We start from the raw sequence: 20,710 nt of genomic DNA, 5'->3' as shown, positions 1-20,710 counted from the left end.
CACTGCCATGTCAGTTGGCCCCTCTTTGGAGTTGGTGTTTCTGTGTGATGGAGCTGGACTCAGATGTGATCTCTCTTCACAAAACTTTCCTTTTACTTTACCAGAATTGTAGTTGGTGCTGGGGTTTAAGATATATCTAAGGGATCTGAATCTCTGGACTGAAAATATGATAGCCAGGCCCTGAGCATCAACAGACTTCAGCTCCTACATTCTGGTTTATTGGACATACCCCCACTCAGCTAATATGGAGTTGAAGAATGTCAACCACCACATCATGGAGCCAAGAGTGCCTACAACCGAAAGCAGGAGGATTGCATCCAGTATCCATGTGGAATCTAAGCCCCCTCTTGACATAGATGTGGATTGGACACAACCAATCCAAGGTCCACAGGATGGAGGAATAGAGTAAGGATTAGAGTGGACTTACTGATATTCTATTCATGAACTATTGTGGTTAGTAATTGAGAAAATGGGGCATTGGTGTGGAAAAAGTGGCCATGGTGGCTGCTGGGTGTGGGGAATGGGAGGAAGAGATGAGATGTGGAGGCATTTTCGGGACTTGGAGTTGTCCTGGGTGGTGCTGCAGGGACAATTACCAGACATTGTAGATCTTCCCATGGCCCACTGGATAGAATGTGGGAGAGTATGGGCTTTGATGTGGACCATTGGCCACGAGCTGCAGCCCAGAGATGTACTCACCAAATGCAATGGATGTGTCATGATGATGGGGGAGAGTGTTGCTGTGGGGGGAGTGGTGGGGTGGGGGTGGTGTGGGTGAATGGGGACCTCATTTTTTTTAATGTAATATTTTTTAAAAATGAATTAAAAAAATAAAATAAAATAAATAAAGTTACCACGATAACTTCAACAACTTGTCATATGCATTCAAGTCTTGTCCTGCATATTTCCTTTTTGATTTTGTGAAAACTATCCATCTTATTTTAGGTTAAAACACACTTTTCCAAATAAACTTATTAAATTTCAGTCAGTGCTCCCACAAACTTTTACCTTTTTAAACATTCATTTCAGTTTTACATCCTTCATTTTATCCTGTGAAGAAAAATAAACTATTCATTTTAATTTAGGCAAGAACTACTTTTTATGAAGAGACTTATAGTAATTTCTTTAATCAAGACCTACAATTTTTATTATAGAAAAGATCTCTTTAACATTTAAACTTATGTTTTAATATAAGTGCTTATTTAATTTTGGCCATTTGAATAGAGCTCTTTAAGAAATTTTTATTTATTAACTTATATTACCATCCAGAGTTATCGAAATATACACAGACATTGAACAAACAGACAAACACAAAACACGTACAATGAACCAATAGAAACAGTTTGACTCATAATTTTTACTTTTTGGTTTAGTTGTTTTTAACCTCTCTATTTTATATCTTAGATTTTACTGCTTTTAAAATTTCTTTTGGAATCCATGTTGTCTGTAACATGCAAGCTTGTTTTTGGAAACACTTTTATTAGTCATCAGAAACCAGTTAAGATAACTTGAGCAGTATAAATGTAATTAAGCATTTTATTTAGCAGTTTAGACAGACAGTTAACACATTTTTTGGATTACCACTCTTTAAGACTACACTGAGACTTGAAGTTCAGGACTAAACTATTGACTCAAAATCAAAAATTCTTTTTAACACCTTGTTGAAAGTTTTGTACTAATTTTTTTTTAAGATTTATTTTTATTTATTTAATTCCCCTCCCCTCCCCCGGTTTTCTGTTTTCTGTGTCTTTTTGCTGCGTCTTGTTTCTTTGTCCACTTCTGTTGTCATCAGCGGCACGGGAAGTGTGGGCGGTGCCATTCCTCAGCAGGCTGCTCCCTCCTTCGCCCTGGGCGGCTCTCCTTATGGGTGCACTCCTTGTGCGTGGGGCTCCCCTACGTGCCTGTGTAGCACGGCACTCCTTGCACGCATCAGCACTGCGCATGGGCCAGCTCCACACGGGTCAAGGAGGCCTGGGGCTTGAACCGCGGACCTTCCATTTGTTAGACGGACGCCCTAACCACTGGGCCAAAGTCCGTTTCCCTGTACTAATTTTATTAACTTGTTTAAATAGGCCCAATCAGAATCAGCATGGAAACAAAAGAAAACACCAATGTTTTTATGTTTTTCTCCTCTTCCAGCAGCTTAATTCTATTGACCCTCACTAGCCCACAGCTACATTATCATATGGACAGCAGGGGTTTTGCCCAGCTGCTGCCAGAATAGTTGCCTTATCTTAGTTAACACTTTAACAGAGAGTTTTCTTACATGCCTGATTTCACTAACAAGGACTTTATTTAGCACTTCTGCCTGTGTGGGATGTTTTACTTGTTGCAAAGGCTCATAGGCTCCAGTGCCCGTAAGCATGTCCAAAGTAATAGTGATATTGTAAGCACAGTTATGTTCAGCCTGATCACTGCATTCTTTAAATCAATTACTTTTCCATAACAAAGAGTGGTTTCCCATCAAGCAAGCTTTAGCTAAAACCATTCAATCTTTGGGACAAAGAAGATTTTGACTTAATAATTCTATCAAAGATAAAGTGAAAGGGGCAGTTAGCCCATATGTGCTACAAGCAGATTTCAATTCCTTTAACAATTTAAAATAAATGGATTCATGCAGACATATATATTGGCCAGGATTATTGGTATCAGGGCATTCTATGTCAAGAGAAGAGTAAATTCAGAAATATCATGGCCCTGCATCCCGGCGGACTGAAGACCAGCCTGTAAAGGAGTTAGAAAAAGGGGGGCAACAGCTACAGGAGACACTGGGGGAGGAGAACCCACAGTAGGGGGAAGGCATTGTTGGCTGACAGGAGAGGCTTTTTGTAGCACTTGTTGTTCCTTCAAAGACAGCTGCAACAGCTGCTGTTGAATAGAGACATGAAAAGAGTCACCATTATCTTTCTCACCTTTCTTATTACTATCTGGGTCTATTGCATGAGAGGAAGGCTGTTTTAACAAAGTTTCATTAACATGCACCATGGTAGCTAGAGGAGACAAAAGGGGAGTTGCAGCGCCCCTTTCATTTTCATGAACTGCATTTAGTGAATCACAAATTAAAGCCCACAAAGTCAAAGTAGTTACGGGAACATTTCTCAGGCCCTCCATAGTATACCAGACTCTTAATTTCTGTCCCATCTTTTGCCAAGTTTCCTCATTAACAGTTCCTTCCTGTGGAAACCACGGACAAGTCTGTTGAACAAAATCTAAAAACTGTTCTAACTATTGGGTGGTTACCTTAGAACCTCTGTCAGACAACAATGCCTTCAGCATTTGGACATACAAATTGTGCTGAGAAGAGTTGCAATTCCCCATGATGAAAGTCCCAAACTACAGACTGTGACTAATGCATCTGCCCTTCAACCTGTTTCGCTGCAGCTGACAACCTAAGGATAGGATCCCGTCACCTGATATATTCAGACTCCTTACAATTTTCCCTTGCCTCAGGTCCCTGTTTGGGCACCGCTTGTTGTGAACCATGCAGTGTAGTCGCAATCGAACAGGGTCTGCAAAGTGCCGTGGAGGGGAAGGTGAGGGCATGGAGAAATGAAAGACACAAAAAAGCAGGGATCAGGTGGGCTTTGAGTAGTTGCAGGAGTAAAACAGCTACCACACGTGCCCAGCTTGATTATAGTTTTTATTTTATACCCAAAGTACAAGCAGTATATTCAGCAGTTCTCACAGGAAGACTTTGTTTCCAGGTCACTACAAATACACGCTATTCTTTGTTTTTCTTAGCCTTCTGATAACACCATTTTCCTAGACTTCATTATCCATAATGAACATAGCTTTGATCAAAACATAACTTTGCCCAGGGGTGCCTCCTTCATTATCTCCAGTATTTCCAGGTGCACTTTCTTCTTTATCCACATACTTTCTGTGAACCTTGGAGCGTGTTTCGAGGGCTCTGTGAGTATAGCTTTGCAAGGCTCCCCACATACCATGACCACTTTCTCCACATCAGTGCTAGAATTTCTTCCATATTAATCACAATAGTACCATAGTAGAATATCAGTAAGTCTACTCTAATCCATACTCTATTCTTCCATCATGTGGACCCTGGGATGTTTATGTCCACTCCACATCTATATCAAGAGGGGGCTTAGATTCCACATAGATGATGGATGCAATTATGATTGCAGTTGTAGACACTCTTGGGTCCCTGGTGTGGTAGATGACCTTCTTCACCTCCCTGTTAGCTGGCTGGGGTAAGTCCAATAAACCAGAGGGTAGGAGTTGCAAGTCTGCTGAGGCTCGGGGCCTGGCTATCACATGGACAGTTCAGAGATTCAGGTCTCCTAAGTATACATCAAACTCAGCATCAACGGCAGGTCTAGTAAAAGTAATGGAAGAGGCATGTGTGGAAAGGTCACATCTGAGTCCAACTCCATCACAATCAGGAAAACAAAATCCAAAGTAGGGCCAACTGTCATGGCACTGAACTCCAGAGCCATCTGCCATGACCGTAGAACCTGTGGGTCTCTGTAGTCCTCAGGAGAACCAGTACCTAGAGTTGTATCTATTTTGGCTGTTTCTGGGACCCTGCTGAGGTGTGTGTAAGAATGACCCCTCTGATGAACTCACAACTCTATTTTGGAGATTCATATCCATATAAAATAATTTGTCCTTTCCATTTCTCCCTTTTATTCAAGGTAAAAAAAAACACTTTTTAACACCTGATATTACATGTAGTCTGAGATATTCTGCTGGTCTGAGTTGATCCTTTTATTCAAGGTCTTTTTCTAGTTACATCATCAGCTGGTGCTTGGGTGTAATCCCTTGATGCCAGGGAGGCTCATCCCTGGGAGTCATGTCCCATGCTGGGGGGAAGGTAATACATTTACATGCTGAGTTTGGCTTAGAGAATGGCCACATTTGAGCAACATATATTGAATAATAGTGGTGACAGTGGGCATCCTGTCTTGTTGCTGACCTCAGGGGAAAAGGTTTCAATCTTTCTTCATTGTATGCTATGCGGGCTTTCATAAGTGCCATTTATCATGCTCAGCATATTTCTTTCTATTTCTAGTTTTCTGAGACCTTTTTTTATCAAGAAAAAGTGATGGATTTTGCCCAATGCCCTTTCTGCATCAATTGCCATGATCAGGTTTTGTTGGGTTTTTTATTTGTTCTTTTAATGTGGTGTTTGACATTAATTGATTTCCTTGTTAAACCACCCTTGCATTCCAGTGATAAGTCCTATTTGAACATGGTGTATAATTCTTTTAGTATGCTGTTGGATTCAGTTTGCTAATATTTCGTTGAGGATTTTTGCATCCATACTCATTAGGGCTATTCATCTGTAATTTTCTTTTCTTGTTTCAACTTTATCTGGCTTTGTCATTGCACTCATAGAACAAGTTGAGAAGTGTCACTACTTTTTTTAATTTTTTTTTTTATTTTTAATTATTATTCATTTATTATTTTTTTTAAATTACATTAAAAAAAAATGAGGTCCCATTCAACCCCACCGCCCCCGCCCCCCACTCCCCCCACAGCAACACTCTCTCCCATCATCATGACACATCCATTGCACCTGGTAAGTTCATCTCTGAGCATCACTGCACCCCATAGTCAATGGTCCACATCATAGCCCAGACTCTCTCATGTTCCATCCAGTGGGCCCTGGGGGGATCTACAGTGTCCCGTAATTGTCCGTGAAGCACTATCCAGGACAACTCCACGTCCCGAAAACGCCTCCACATCTCATCTCTTCCTCCCGTTCCCCACACCCAGCAGCCCCCATGGCTACCGTTCCCACACCCATTCCACATTTTCTCTGTGGACATTGGATTGGTTGTGTCCATTGCACACCTATGTCAAGTGAGGGCTTAGATTCCACATGGGTACTGGATGCACTCCTCCCGCTTCTAGTTGTAGACACTCTAGGCTCCATGTTGTGGTGGTTGACCTTCTTCAACTCCAAGTTAGCTGAGTGGAGTAAGTCCAATAAATCAAAGTGTAGGAGCTGAAGTCTGTTGAGGCTCTGGGCCTGGGTGTCATATTATCAGTCCAGAGATTCAAATCCCCTACATATATCTTAAACCCAGAACCAACTACAATTCCAATAAAGTAGCATGCAAGTCTTGTGAAAAGAGATCCCCTCTGAGTCCAATTCCATCATGCAGAAACACCAGCTCCAAAGAAGGGCCATCTGTCATGGCAGTGAACCCCTTCTGCCATGACCATAGAACCCGTGGGTCTCTTTATCCCTCAAAAGAACCAATACCTGAGGTTGTATCTACCTTATCTGTCTCTTAGACTCTCTTCAGTTGTACATAGGGGTATTCCTTCTGACAACCTCCAGACTCTTTTTTAGAGACTCACAGCCTTATAATCTCATTTCTCCTTTCCATTTCCCCCTTACGTTAGGTCAAACCGCTTCCCGAAGTCATGTTATTATATGTAGACAGGTATATTCTGCTGTTCCGCATTGAATCTTTAATTCAAGGTCATTTTCTAGTTGCTTCTTCAGCTGGTATGTGGTAGTGATCCCTCGGTGCCAGGGAGGCTCATCCCCGGGTGTCGTGTCCCACGCTGGGGGGAATGCATCACATCTACACGCTGAGTTTGGCTGTGAGAGTGGCCACATTTGAGTAATATGAAGGCTGTCAGGAGGAAACCCCCAGGCACAATGCTACTCTAGGCCTTGTTCTTATTGCAGGTGCATAGGCTCAAAAGTGTAGCCATTAGTATCAAGAGCCCACTGTTGGGCCCTCCTTCCTTCCTGGTTCTTGCCATTGCACCTGGAGGATTGCCGCTGCTCTCCCAGGGCCCACAACAGTGACCCCTCGGCCAAGAGCCCAGTACCCCCCCAGCTGTTGTTTTTAATTGTTTCCACTATGAGTATATATAGACATTACCATATACCCTGGGCATATGCCCTGTATAACTCCCTGTCAACCATATATATCCTGTCAATAACATCCCATATCAGTATTCCTCTACTGAAAAATATGGAACGATTCACGAATTTGCGTGTCATCCTTGCGCAGGGGCCATGCTAATCTTCTCTGTATCGTTCCAATTTTAGTATATGTGCTGCCGAAGCGAGCACAAGTGTCACTATTAATAGGTGGTAAGAATATGGTGATGCATGGGAAAATACAATTTATGTAATTTATGACTATATTTAGCAGCAATATTGTTATAGCCTTGCATCAATGTCAAGGAAAGTATTATATCAGTTCTAAGGGTCTATAATAGCAGGGTTTGCAATTTTTTTCTTTAGGATTAAGGAAAATGTTCACAAATTTACTGAGACTATGACTGCAAAACTCTGTGATAAAAGTGAGAGCCACTTAATGTACACTTTGTATAGATTGTACAAGGCAAGGAACTGTGTAACACAGTGAAACATGTGATGAAGGGTGAACATGAAAGTCTTCTTTCATGAACAATAACAAATGTACAATACTAATACATGGTGTTAATAATAGGGAGGTATGGAAACTTAAGACTTGCATCATACCTAGTAGTAATATTTTGATGATGTTCTTTCAAAATTTGTAACAAATGTTCCTCAACAATGCAAGGTGTTGGTGGAGGAGTGATATGGTAATTCTGCACTTAATGTATGATTGTTTTAATAACATCACAACTTCACTAATTTTATATATATATAACTAGAGAACTATATATATGAAGAAACAAAGAAGTGTTCCTTCTTCAATTTTTTGAAAGAACTTGAATTATAGTAGAGTCCTTTGTTTTTTAACTCTTTATATTTTACTTTTCAAAAGCAACTACTTTATATTTTTGTCAGTGCAAAACACAACTTATTTGTTTTCATACTCCTTTGCAAGTTAAATAAAACCAACACAAAAGACCAGTTTTGTAAATTGTTCCCAAATAACTGGAGTATTGATGAAGGTTACCTCAAGCACTGCAGACACCATATTTCCAGTTACCAGATTAGTTCCAGATAACAGTCCCTCATAAGGTAAGTACTCCTGATGTTACACTGCCTTAGACTGAATTGTCTTGAAGAATTGGGTAGGCTAAGTTGTAGGGTAGTATTATATATACTATAACAAGGAGCCTTTTATCATTGCCCTTACCAGCGTACCACCTCACATCTCATTCACTAATTATTCCAAAAATATTTATTGAGCACCTGCCATGTACACGGGACTGTGCTAAGCATGAAAATTTCTGTTTTTGGCCTGCAACTAGGGTTTGCTTGATCTAAGCAGATAAGTTTAACTGAATTCCTACAAGGGCACCTATATTACATTATCTATACATGTATATAAAGAAAATTTGAATAGGCAGATTCAGTATTAAAAAAGTTCTAGTCATGGATCAGGGGATCTTGGCTCTAGTTCCAGCTCTACCACTCATCTTGGGCAAATCATGTATCTTCTTTTCATTTCATTTTCCTCCCTGACACATAAGGGGTGTGGGCCAGGTAATCACTAAGATCGTCTTCCTGCTTGATTAATCTTCAATTAAAATACTCTTGGACTATCATTCACTCAACAAGTAGCTTTGAAGGGGAAGAACACTTAAGGTAGAGTGAATATCATAAGCAAAAGTAGTTCTTGTTATGGCTTTCCTTTCCTGAGTATCTTTTGAACATTTAAGTTCTAAGAATGTGAGGCTTAGAAATGAGAAACATAGAAGGCCTGAATTAAAGCCACAAGAATTAGGAGCTTAGTAAAACAATGGGAGGAAACCCTTGTGATATATCATTATTTTTTCACCCACAAAACACTTCCTGCCTCCAACAGGTCAAATTGTAATGAATGCAGTGAGCACTCAACAAACACAATGCTATTCAAATATCTTGAGGAGAACTGAGTGTATGGTAGGCAGCTCCCTGGAATGAAGACTAATATTCACAGCAAATGCAGAACTGTCTTTATGGCTGAGCAACCACAGTGTGGGATGAAGTGAATGGCAAATTGAGGAAATGCTGTACTGGTCAATGAGGTTTACATCTGGCTGGGAAGGGAGGGTGGAAATGGAAACAGACATGCCTAGCTCCCAGAAATACTGCATGATTTCAGTCTCATTTTCTCTCCTCCACCTGTTTTCTCCTTTATGTTGTTGGATTACAGAAGAAGAAAGTGATTTACATGTTGAAAAGACCCATGCTCTAAGAAGCAGGTGAACTTTACTTTTACTGTCCTCTAACAGCTTTTTCTTCAGATCATTGGTTCTCAACCTAAGGCAGTTTTGCTGCCCAGGGGACATTTGGCTTTTCTGGATTCATTTTTGGTTGTTACAATAGTTAGACATGGTACTAGCATCTAGTAGCTAGAAACCAAGTATGATGCTAAACATTCTAAAATGAATAGGACAGATGTCCCATAACAAATAATTATCCAGTCCAAAATGTCAATATTGTTGAATTGAGAAACTCTGCTTTAATGTAGTCATACATTAGGTCACTCAGAGTACCTATTGTGTTCCAAGCATTGTATTAGGTGCTGGGATGCAGCCATGAACAAGACAGACAAGATTCTTGTCCTTGTGGAATCTACACTAAAGGAGACAGAAATAAACAAGCAAACGTAAGTTCCTTTCATTCATTGCATTTTACAAAATATTCTTTTATTTCCTCTGCCAGGCACAATTCCCCATACTTATTAATTAACAGATATTCATTGAGTGCCTATCCCAAGTCATAAATCTCACGAAGAAAGTGATGATTCTTAAACCAGATATGATACCTGGACTAGGAAATCTTAGTCTAGTGGGAGAGACAGGAATAGAAGTAAACAGTTACAGTTGTAGATAATAGATTTAATGGAAGTGTGACCAAAGTGCTGTAGGAACACAGAACATAGCTACGCAGGCTCTTCTGGAGTTGATGAAGTCAGTGAGAGCATTATGAAGTATATATTCTTACAGTTGCATCTTGAAGAAGGAATATTTTTATTTCACCTGTTAGAAAAGTGGGAAAAGGCATTTCTGATAGAGACACACATGAACCAAATCATAGAGGGCGAATAGTCATAGTGTATTGAAATGGCCATGGCACAGAGTGTCTTTTTTAAATTTTTTTATTTATTCATTTTTAAAAAAATATTACATTCAAAAAATAGAGGTCCCCATTCACCCCCAAGCCCCACCCCCCTACTCCCCCCACAGTAACACTCTCCCCCATCATCATGACACATCCATTGCATCTGGTGAGTACATCTCTGGGCATCACTGCACCCCATGGCCTGTGGTCCACACCATAGCCCACACTCTCCTACGTTCCATCCAGTGGGCCATGGGAGGACATACAATGTCCGGCAATTGTCCCTGCAGCACCACTCAGGACAGATCCAAGTCCCGAAAATGCCTCCACATCTCATCTCTTCCTCCCATTCCCCACACCCAGGAGTTTGTCGAATCTCTGGACTGACAATGTGATAGCCAGGTCCTGAGCCTCAACAGACTCCAGCACCTACAATCTGACTTATTGGGCTCACCACACTCAGCTAAGATGGAGTTGAAGAAGGACAACCACCACACCATGGAGCCTAGAGTGATTATAACTGAAAGTGGGAGGATTGCATCCAGCATCCAGGTGGAATCTGAGCCTCCTCTTGACATAGAGGTGCAATGGACACAACCAATCCAATGTCCACATAGAAAAGGTGGCATTGGATTGAGAAAAGTGGACATGATGGCTGATGGGTATGGGGAAAGGCAGGAAGATATGAGAGCTGGAGGCGTCTTTGGGACATGGAGCTGCCCTGGATGGTGCTTCAGGGGCAATCACCAGACATTGTAAATCCTCACAGGGCCCACTGGATGGAATGGGGGAGAGTGTGGGCCATGGTGTGAACCGTTGACCATGGGGTGCGGGGGTGCCCAGAGATGTACTTGCCAAATGCAATGGCTGTGTCATGATGATGGGAGGGAGTGTTGCTGGGGGGGGGGAGAGGTGGGGTGGGGGTGGTAGGGTTCAATGGGACCTCATATATATATATATTTTTAATGTAATATTATTACAAAGTCAATAAAAAAATAATTAAAAAAAAAAAGAAAGTAAAAAAGCACAGTGTGTCTTTATTCTAGGATACCTGTATGGGATTGGCTGGGAATTGCTGGTGAGGCAAGTAGAGGACAAGACAGGAAGGGCCTTAATTGATAAATTAAGGTGCTTTTGAATTTTCTGTTAGGGGCATTGGGGAATTGCTGAAATGTTTTAAGCAAGAGAATGATATGGCCACATTCCTGTTATAGATGGGTAGAATTTAAGAAAGACTCCTGCAGCTACCCCACACCATGATTAAATTTCTCTGACTGTGGTCTCTCCTGCACTTCCCCACCATGGTTGTCTTCTCTCACTGATATCTCTTTGTTTACCCTATTTATAACCTGTCAAGCTATTGGCTACCTGTCATGAGCTTGGGCTTCTCAGAGTGACAAGTCTTGCATTTACAATTGATTTGGTTATCCTGGAACATAGACTATGGAGGTTAGGAAGGACCTTAGAGGGATAAAGATAAGGAGCTAACATTTAGTAAATGCTTTCTATGAGACAGGAACAGTGGCAACCTTATTTTCCATTTATCTTCAGTACTTAGCATTCAGCAGGAACTCAATAAATGTTAAATATCATCATTACGTACTATTATTTTTATTCCATATAAGAGAAAGCTAAGTAAGAGCTCAAATCAATTTTGAAAGAAAGGACTGCTATTAAGTAGGCAAGCAAATATTTACTGTAGTAACAAAGGAATACAAAAACATTTGAGAAAGTTCATGTCTTTGCTAATGTCTGTCTTTTGCCCTTGATATTTGTGAATTAAGCACTATTCACTTCATCTGAGAGGAACTCATTTATGATTTTGGTTTTCCTTGGTTAAAGAAGGTCTTCAAAAGAAAATGTCAGAGATAGCAATTTTGGTGCTAACCTACCTGGTATTTAAATTTTAACTAGTATTTATTAAGCTTTTTGATAGCGAAAAATATATTTTATACTGTGATCCATTATACACATATTTTTCCCTAATTTTATAGACTTTTTATTTATGTCAGTGATACATTTTGGCTAGCAGCAGATTTCAGAAAATATGATTTTGAAAATAATTTCAAGAATATTTATACAAATGTTATTAAAACCATAATTACAATATATTTGATAATAAATTATAATAAAAGAAAAAATACTTCACAGATATGAACCAAATAATTGAAAATATATTTCTAAAAAAGAATATAAATAAAAATTCAACATGTAAATAATATTTTAAAAACAGTAAGAAACAGCTGAAAATGCAAACAGATGTGAAATTATTTTCTGAGAAGATTCTTAAGTATATAAAAATGTCAAAATGTCTTGTAATTAATTTGAATTCTAACAGTGATGACATATATTTTTTCTGATTGCCAAAAATATGCTAGAGTGTTAATATTTAGTCTTATAAATGTATGTACATTCAAAATATTATTTACATTAATGGCAATGTATATATATTATAATTATACATCTACCTGAAAATCTAGTGTTCAAAATTTATTTTAAATACTTTTATCAATTTATTTTTATCTTGTATGGATAACTCATGGATTTGTTTTATAGAAACAAATATTACATTGTATTGATTCAAATGCATTATCTGCATTTTTAAGACTTACAATTTTTAATTTAGTATATGCTTTATATCTCCCTATGTCATCATGTTTATATTTGTTTTCTCTATTTTACCAGGCAGTGTGTATGTGTATATATATTTATATATAACTTATCACTTCTGCTTTTATTTATTTTATTTTTCTCTCTATTTTTTAAATGTTACATTAAAAAATTTAAGAGGTCTGCATATATCACCCCCCACTCATGCCACTCCTCCTTCATCAACAACCTCTTTCATCATCATAGCACATTCATTACATTTGGTGAATACGTTTTGGAGCACTGCTGCACCACATGGATAATAGTTTACATTGTAGTTTACACTGTCCCCCAGTCCACCCAGTGGGCCATGGCAGGGTATACAATGTCCAGCATCTGTCCCTGCAATACCACCCAGGACAACTCCAAGTCCTGAAAATGCCCCCATATCATATCTATTCTTCCCTCTCCATTCCCTCAGCAGCTTCTGTGGCCTTTTTCTCCACATCAGTGCTAGAATTTCTTCCATATTAATCACAATAGTACCATAGTAGAATATCAGTAAGTCTACTCTAATCCATACTCTATTCTTCCATCATGTGGACCCTGGGATGTTTATGTCCACACCACATCTATATCAAGAGAGGGCTTAGATTCCACATAGATGATGGATGCAATTATGATTGCAGTTTTAGACACTCTTGGGTCCCTGGTGTGGTAGATGACCTTCCTCACCTCCCTGTTAGCTGGCTGGGGTAAGTCCAATAAACCAGAGGGTAGGAGTTGCAAGTCTGCTGAGGCTTAGGGTCTGGCTGTCACATGGACAGTCGAGAGATTCAGGTCTCCTGAGTATACATCAAACCCAGCATCAACCACAGGTCCAGTAAAAGTAATGGAAGAGGCATGTGTAGAAAGGTCACATCTGAGTCCAATTCCATCACAATCAGGAAAACAAATGCAAAGTAGGGCCAACTGTCATGACACTGAACTCCAGAGCCATCTGCCATGACCATAGAACCTGTGGGTCTCTGTAGCCCTCAGGAGAACCAGTACCTGGGGTTGTATCAACTTTGGCTGTCTTTAGGACCCTGCTGAAGCGTGCATAAGTGTGACTCCTCTGATGACCACCCACCTCTATTTTGGAGACTCATAGCCATATAAAATCATTTGACCTTTACATTTCCCCTTTTATTCAAGGTCAAAAGCAGTTTTTAGCACCTGATTTTACATGTAGGCTGAGATAGTATGTTGCTGCCTCCCTTCACCCCTCCTCCTAGCCCTTGTTATCTCCCTTTTCCAGCCGTTGCTATCCTTCCCGCCAGTCCCGCCCACTTAGCCAACTCATAATCTGCCCCCTTCCTTAGCCACCGCTTACCTCATAGCTGCCTGCACGGCTCCGCCTATCCACTACCGCCCCGTGGTTAATCCGCCCCAGCTCCTACCCCTCCCTTAACCCGACCCTATATAATCAAGTGTATTTCCACAATAAAGTGGACTAGCTCACTCTCACAGGCTGTCTCCGTGGTTTTTACCGCGCGTCCCCCACACCTGGAGAACCTAGGCCTACGCGCTGGCCTAGGGGCTCACCGTCGAGCCGTGGAAGCCCGCCCGGTCCTCGTGGGTTGCTAACTCAAAATAGCAAGCCCACAATAGTATGTTGCTCTGAGTTTACCCTTTTATTAAAAGTCTTTTTCTAGTTACATCATCAGTTGGTACTTGGTAGAAATCCTTTGACACCAGGGAGACTCATGGCCAGGAGTCGTGTCCCATGCTGGAGGGAAGGTAATGCATTAACATGCTGAGTTTGGCTTTTAGAGTGGCCACGTTTGAGCAACATGGAGGCTCTCAGGTGGTAACTCTTAGTTACCTTGCAGCTCTAGGCCTAGTTCATATTTCAGGTGCACAGGCTCATAAGCATAGTCATCAGTATCAAGGGTTCATTGTTAGACTATTCTTCTTTATTGGTCTTAGCCATTGTAGTTGGGGGATTTTTGCTTTTCAACTGGGGAGTGTGATAGAGTTCTCCTGGCTGGGAACACAGCACTCCCTCAGTTGTCATTTTTAACTGTAACTACTATGAGAAGATCCAACAACTTTTATGTACCCTGTATACTTGCCATGGGGAACTCCCTCCCAACCATGTGCCCCCATCAATAGCACCCCACACCAGTATTCCTCCTCTGCCATAAATAAACTTCTCTGTGGTCCAAAACTTCTTTAAAAATGAAGCCTAATGTATTGTGAAGTTCCATTAATAGTAAAATGGAATAAAATGATAGGTTTAAAGGTTAGATATAGAATACATACTAATTTAGAAAAATTACAGAGAAAATAATTTGGGGTATCAAAAAATGATGTTCTGCCTTTCATCACCACAATAGGTGTTGCCCTGTATGTACAAGGGCAAGGCAATTTCTTGCATTTCTTCCTCAGTGTCTACTTCCTTCCTTTCTTTTTTTTTTCTAATTATTAAATTTGTCTTCACATAAGTTTTAAATCACAGTAATTCACATATACAATATAGGGTATTCCCACATATCCAACATCTAACACTTTGTTCCCTCCCCAATGATCTTTTTACACGTTCATATTATATTTTTTTGCAGCTGATGTACTGATATTGAAACATAGCTTTCAAATTGGGTCCATTTGGGTTTACATTATGGTTTATATTTTAGACTCTACAATTTTCTAAATTTTTAGTTATCTTATGTTTTATATTATGGCCTATAGACCTTTATACATTTTTGGTATAATTTAACATGTCCTATATCCATCATTGCATGATCTTGTGCAACATTTCCATTGCCCCACAGTTACACTGATTCCATATATTCAATAATTCTCTCCCCCTTCCCTCAGGGCCCACAGTGACAATTACTCGTCTTCATTACTTGAAGGACCATATTCAGAAATATTTGCAACAATGTTGAGGGATTGACATACTTGACTATCTTAATCCATTGGGAACCACCAATTTTCTTGAGATATACAATTCCCTCTGTTTGAGAACATCAGTCATCCTCCCCAGGATGTGGGTATAACTTCATTCTCATTGTATGGGTTTCCACTCAATGATATAACCCACTATGACAAAAAGAGCACTCAGACACTGCCTAAAAGCCTGCCCTGTGTCAGGTGTCCCCCTTAAGCACCTAATACAGGTAACTTTCCTTATTATATTTTATAAAGAGTTTTCTCAGCATTATAGTTTCAAACACATACCTGACAATTTCATAAGTTCAAAGGTTCCCCCCATTCTCCCTCCAATTATGGGCCATCTGACCCATCCTCACATCTCTCAACTCCCTCAAGCCTACAAACCACACCCAAAAGTATCCCGATGCCCCCATATTATCCCGTCCCTGTACAAATACTTACCACCTGCTTATCATAGATTTCACCCATGTAGGTGTCAGGCTGCAATTTTCCTTTACCCCCAACTTCCTTTAAGCCTATCACCCAGTCTCTTGTTCTCTGAGACTGCTCGGTTTACTTATTTCATATCAGAGAGGTCATGTAGTATTTGTCCTTCAATGCCTGGGTTGCTTCACTCAACATAAGGTGATCAAGGAATCTTTATTCCTTCTTATAGCTGAGTATTATTCATTGTATGTATATACCACATTTTATTTATCCATTCACCTCTTGATGGGCATTTGGGTTGATTGCAACTTTGGGCAGTAGTGAATAATGCTGCTATGAACAATGGTGTGCATTTATCAGTTTGTCTCCTTGTTTTCAGGTGTACTCGGTATATACCCAGGAATGGAATTGCTGGTTCGTATGGCAAATCTATACCAAGTTTTATGAGAAACTGACAAGCTGTCCTCCAGAATGTCTGGATCTTTCTGCATCCTCACTAGCAGTGGATGAGTGTTCTCATTCCTCCACATCCTCTCCAGCACATGTAGTCTCTTTTTTTTTTTTTTTTTTTTTGAGAACTGCCAGTCTCTTGGGAGCAAGATGGTATCTCAGGGTAGTTTTGATTTGCATTTCCCTAACAGCTAGTGATTTGGAGCATTTCTTCATGTGCTTTTTAAACATTTGTATTTCTTTTTTGGAGAAGTGTCTGTTTAAGTCTCTTGCACATTTCTTAAATAGGTTGTTTGTCTTTTTATTTTTGAGATATAGGATTTGTTTATATATGCAGGATATTAGTCTCCTATCAGATACATGGCTACCAAATATATTCTCCAATTGGGTAGGTTGTCTTTTCATTTTCTTGACGAACTCTTAGAAGTGCAAAAAGCTTTAATTTTGAGGAAGTCCCATTCATCTATTTGTTCTTTTGCTGCTCGTGCTTTTGATGTGAAGTTCATGAAGCCATTTTCTACTTCAAGGTCCTATAGATGGTTTCCTATTTTGCTTTCCAAGGCCTTTATAGGCTTGGGTCTCCTATTTAGGTCTTTTATCCATCCTGGGTTCATTTTTGTTTAAGGTGTGAGTTGATATGCCTCTTTCATTCTTTTACATATGGATATCCAGTTCTCCAGGCACCATTTGTTGAAGAGGCATTTCGCTCCCAGTTGAGAGGGTTTGGTGGCTTTATTGAATATTATATGACCATATTTATGATGATCTATATCAGAAATATAAATTCAGTTCCATTGGTCAGTTTGTCTCTCCTTGTGCTAATACTATGCCATTTTCAGTACTATAGCTTTGTAGTATGTTTTGAAGTCAGGTAGTGTGATTTCTCCAATTTCATTTTTTTTTCAATGTCTTTGGCTATTCAGGGTCTCTTTCCTTTCCCAATAAATTTCATAGTTTTTCTAGTTCACTAAAGAATACTGTGTTGATTTTTATTGGGATTGCATTGAATCTGCAAGATCAGTTTTGGTAAGATAGACATCTTATTAATATTTAGTCTTCCTATCCATGAACAGGGAATATTCTTCCATTTATTTAGGTCTATTTTGATTTCCTTGAACAGTGTTGTATAGTTTTCTGTGTATAAGTCTTTTACCTCTTTAGTTAAACTCATTCATAGGTATTTGATTTTTTAATTTACTATTGTAAATGGTATTTGTTTCTTGATTTCCTCCTGAGGTTGCTAATTATTGGTGTACAAAAATTCTACTGATTTTTGCACATTGATCTTATAACCTGGGACTTTACTGAACTCATTTATTAAAAGAAAGAAGCTTTCTTTTAGACTTCTCAGGATTTTCTATGTATTGGATCAAGTCATCTGCAAATAGTGAAATTTTGACTTCTTCCTTTTCCAGTTTGGATGCCTTTTATGTCTGGTTCTTGCCTCAGTGCTCAAGCAAGTACTTCTAACACAATGATAAATAGAAGGGGTGATAGTGGGCATCCTTGTCTTGTTCCTGATCATAGAGGGAAAGATATTATGATTTCACCATTGTAAATGATGTTACTTGTGGGTTTTTCATATATACCCCTTATTATGCTCAGAAAGTTTCCAATTTTTTGCAGGGTTTTTTCAAGAATGTGTGCTATTTTTGTCAAATGTTTTTTTCTGCATCTATAGATATGATTATGTGGTTTTTTCACTTCGACCTGTTTATATGGTGTATTACATTAATTGATTTTCTTATTTTGAACCATCCTTGCATACCAGGAATTAATCCCTCTTATTCATGGTGTACATTTAGTTTAATGTGTAGCTGAATACAATTAGCAAGTATTTTATTAAGGAGTTTCATGTCTAGGTTCATTAAAAAAATAAGTCTGTAATTTTCCTCTCTTGTGGTGTCTTTTTTGGCTTTGGTAATATGATAATGTTGGCATCATAGAATGAGTTAGACAATGTTACTTCTGTTTCTATTTTTCAGAAGAGCTTAAGCAAGATCAGTATTAGTTCTTTCCAGAATGTTTGGTAGAAATCACCTTTGAAGGTATCTGACCCAGGGCTCTTCTTAGTTGGGTTTTTACTTTTTTGGTTGGATTTATGCTTTATCAATATGTATCAATAAAATGTATTAGTTAAAAAAAATTGCCACATGGTAAAAAATGTCTTTCATCTATCTTCTTCAGGTAGTGCACTGCGATCTAAATCACTAATCCATATCAGGATGTGATTGTCATGCAAGGCACTATAGCATTCTGATAAAAACAACAAAAGGGCTTCAACATCAGAGAACCCTTTGTTCAGGCATTGATTCTTTTTTTTTTGTTGTTTCTTCTTTATTTTCTTTTAAATGTTACATTAAAAAAATATGAGGTCACCATATACCCCCCACCCCACCCACGCCAGCCAAGTTGGGAGGTTTTTAATGACTGATTCTATCTTTTTACTTGTGATTGGTTTGTTGAGATCATCAATTTCTTCTATCGTCGATGTAGACTGCTTATGTGTTTCTTGGAATTTGTCCATTTCCTCCGAATTGTCCTTCTTGTTGCAATATAATTTTTTAAACTATCCTCTTAGGATAATCTTTATTTCTGTGAGGTCAGGGGTGATATCCCCTTTCTCATCTTCTTTCTTTTTTTCCTTGTTAGTCTAGCTAAGGGTTTGTCAATTTTATTGATTGTCTCAAAAAACCAGCTCTTGGTTTTGTTTTTACAACTACTTTCTTATTTTCTATTTCTTTTAGTTCTTCTCTGATCTTTGTTGTTTCTTTTTTTCTTCTTCCTTGGGTTTAGTTTATTGTTTTTTTTCTTTTTTTTTTACTATTTCCTCCAACTGTGCAGTTAGTTTTTCAATTTTAGCTCTTTCTTTTTTTTGATATATAAATTAATGGTTATAAATTTCTATCTCAGTACTGCTTTTGCTGCATCCCGTAAGTTTTGATATGTTGTGTTAGCATTTTCATTAGTTTCAAGGTAGTTATTGATTTCTTTTGAAATTTCTTCCTTCACCCACTATTTTTCTAAGAGTGGGTTGTTTTACTTCCATATCTTGTTACCAAATCTGGGTCTCTGGCCATTACTTATTTCAGCTTCATTTCACTGTGGTCAGAGAAATTATTTCGCATGATTTTGATTTTCCTGAATTCATTGAGACTTTCTCTGTGGCCTAGCATGTGCTCTATCTTAGAGAATGACCCGTGTGCACTTGAGAAGAATGTATATCCTGCTTTATTTGGGTGTAGTGTTCTGTCCATGTCTATTACGTCCAGCTATTCTAATATATTGTTAAAAGTCTTTGTTTCTTTACTGATTCTCTTTTGAGATGTTCTGTCCAAAGTTGATAATGGTGCATTTTTTCCCACAGTGCTGTTTTATTTTTCATTACCATATTTTAAAGTTTTTTTTTGTGTTTTTTTTAGATTTATTTATTTTATTTATTTTATTTATTTTTATTTCTCTCTCTTTTCCCCTCCCGCCCACCCCAGTTTTTTATTCTCTGTGTCTATTTTCTGCGTGTTCTTCTTTATCTGCTTCTGTTGTTGTCAGCAGCACGGGAATCTGTGTTTCTTTTTGTTGCATCATCTTGTTGTGTCAGCTCTCCATGTGTGTGGTGCCATTCCTGGGCAGGCTGCACTTTCTTTCACACTGGGCGGCTCTCCTCACAGGGTGCACTCCTTGCACATGGGGCTCCCTTACATGGGGGGCACCCTTGTGTGGCATGGCACTTCTTGTGTGCATCAGCACTACACATGGGCCAGGTCCACATGGTTCAAGGAGGCCCAGGCTTTGAACTGCAGACCTCCCATGTGGTAGACGAATGCCCTAACCACTAGGCCAAGTCTGCTTCCCAATAATGGTGTATTAAAGTTCCCCACTGTAATTGTAGAGGCATCTATTCCTTTACTTAGTTTTTCCAGTGTTTGCCTCACATATTTGGAGGCACCCTTGTTAAAAGCATAAATGTTTATGGTTGTTCTTTCTTTTTGAAAGGTTATCCCTTTCACTAATATGTAGTGTCCATCTTTGTCTCACAATTTTTTGCACTTAAAGTCTATTTTGATTGATATTAATATAGGTGCTCCTGCCATTTTTTGGTTATTGTTTGCTTGTAAGATGGTTTTCCAGCCATTCACTTTCATCTCCCTTGAACCCCTGAGTCTAAGATATGTTTCTTGTAGACAGCATATAGATGGGTCATATTTCCTTATCCAATCTTTGAGCCTGAGTCTCTTGACAGGTGAGTTTAATCCATTGGCATTCAGTGTTATTAGTTTCAAAGAATTACTTGTATTAGCCATAATTTCCTTGGATTTGTGTTTGCCATAT

General features: G+C 39.0%; 1 non-coding gene across 1 annotated transcript; it reads right to left on the bottom strand.

The window, feature by feature from the left end:
- Positions 1 to 6,953: 6,953 nt before the first annotated feature.
- On the bottom strand, positions 6,954 to 7,060 carry LOC111765374 (U6 spliceosomal RNA). Its single transcript, XR_002797749.1, has one exon. It is a non-coding gene; the product is annotated as a U6 spliceosomal RNA (small nuclear RNA).
- Positions 7,061 to 20,710: the final 13,650 nt, after the last annotated feature.

This window comes from Dasypus novemcinctus, chromosome X (assembly GCF_030445035.2).
Source record: "Dasypus novemcinctus isolate mDasNov1 chromosome X, mDasNov1.1.hap2, whole genome shotgun sequence".
Lineage (NCBI taxonomy): Eukaryota > Metazoa > Chordata > Mammalia > Cingulata > Dasypodidae > Dasypus > Dasypus novemcinctus.
The sequence above is the reverse complement of the archived record's forward strand: the minus strand, read 5'-3'. Positions and strand labels throughout refer to the sequence as shown.